Source organism: Aethalodelphis obliquidens, unplaced genomic scaffold (assembly GCF_003676395.1).
Source record: "Aethalodelphis obliquidens isolate GAN/ISIS:26980383/991018 unplaced genomic scaffold, ASM367639v1 scaffold113, whole genome shotgun sequence".
Lineage (NCBI taxonomy): Eukaryota > Metazoa > Chordata > Mammalia > Artiodactyla > Delphinidae > Aethalodelphis > Aethalodelphis obliquidens.
In genome coordinates, this window is record NW_020838057.1 from 3049753 (window position 1) to 3051731 (window position 1979).

Genomic DNA, 1979 nt, shown 5'->3' on the forward strand with positions numbered 1-1979 from the left:
CTCAGAACAAAAAAAAATAAAAAAATATATATATATATACATATATATATATATATATATATAAATAAATAACAGAATTATCACGTGATCCAGCAAGCCCACTTCTGGGTATATATCAAAATGAAATCTCTATCACAAAGAGATATTTGTACTCCCCAGTTTATTGCAGCATGATTCACAATAACCAAGACATGGAAACAACCTAAGTGTATGTGGACAGGTGAATGGATAAAGAAGATGTGTATACATACATTGCAATATTTTTCATCTATGAGGAAGGGGGAAATCCTGTCATTTGAAACAACATGGATGAACCTGGAGGACATTATGCTAAGTGAGGAAAGATAGACACAGAAAGACAAATACTGCATGACCTCATTTATACGTAGAATCCAAAAGACAGTCGAACTCACAGAAACAAAGAGTGGAATGGTGGTTACAGGGAGGGGGGAACGGGGGTTGGTCAAAGGGTACAAACTTCCAATTATAAAATGAATAAGTTCTGGTGGTCTAATGTACAGCGTGGTGACTACAGTTAATAATAAAACATTGTACGTTTGAAATTTGCTAAGAGAGTAGGTCATAAGTGTTCTCACCACGTACACACAAAGATGGTAACTATGTGAGGTGATTGATGTGTTAATTAGCTTGATATCGTGGTGATCATTTCACAGCGTATACATATATCAAAACATCATGGTGGGGTTTCCCTCGTGGCGCAGTGGTTGAGAGTCCGCCTGCCGATGCAGGGGACACGGGTTCGTGCCCCGGTCCGGGAAGATCCCACATGCCACGGAGCGGCTGGGCCCGTGAGCCACGGCCATTGAGCCTGCACGTCCGGAGCCTGTGCTCCGCAATGGGAGAGGCCAGCGTACCGCAAAAAAAAAACCAAAAAAAACCATCATGGTGTACGCCTTAAATATACGTAGTTTTTGTTTGTCAGTCGTACCTCGATAAAGCTGGAAAAAAATAAATGGTTGGTGGGGAGTTGTCTCTCTGTTTTCATGTATTACTTGTGTAATAACAAAATGTATACAATAATAGAATAAAATATAAGTATTCATACTATGTTAATTTATACACATATTCCTATATCTATATATACATACCTATGCATATGCACACATGCATATACATAATTATCTATATATCTGTTTCTACCTATAGCATCATCATTATCCTGCTCAAAATTCTGCAACGGACTCATACCCTGGTAGAGAGCCCCCAAGAGGATCTTCACTCTGCACCCCACCCCCTTCCCCAGGATTCATGCCTTGTGTAGCTTCTTCCACACTGAACATGGCTGAGCTGTGTAACCAACAGGATATTGCAGAAAAGATGGCATGTCCATTGCTGTGTTATCAAAGACACCATCCTCTCTGGGATCACTCACTCCTCTGGGGGAGCTCAGCACTATGTCAAGAGGTCATGGCAACCACCTATGGAGACATCCACGAGGCAAGGGCAAGGAACTGAGGCCTCTTGCCAACAGCCAGAGAGGAACTGAATCTGACAATCATGTGAGTGACCACCCTGGAAACAGTCCTCCTGTCTCTACCAAGCTTTCATAGGATTATACCCCATCCACAGCTTGACAGCCATCTCAGGAGAAACTCCAAGCCAAAACCATCCAGCTAAGCCACTCCTGAATTCCTGACCCACAGAAACCATATGAGATGATAAATGTTTTTTGACGTCCTAAACTACAGGCAATGGATACACACCTAGATTAAAATGTGATGTCCTTACAATGGCCTCCATTCTTCCTCTGATTAATCACTTACTATTCTCCTCATTGCTCACTCTGTTATAGTCCCATTGGCTTCCTTGCTGGAAGCCGGAAGTCCCAAGCATCTCCAGGTCTTTCCCTACTCTTCTCTCTGCCAGGAGGGCTCTGCCCACTGATATTCACAGGGTTCACTCTCTCACCTGCTCCAGGTCTTGGTTGCAACGTCACTTCCTCGGGAGACCTTCCCCGA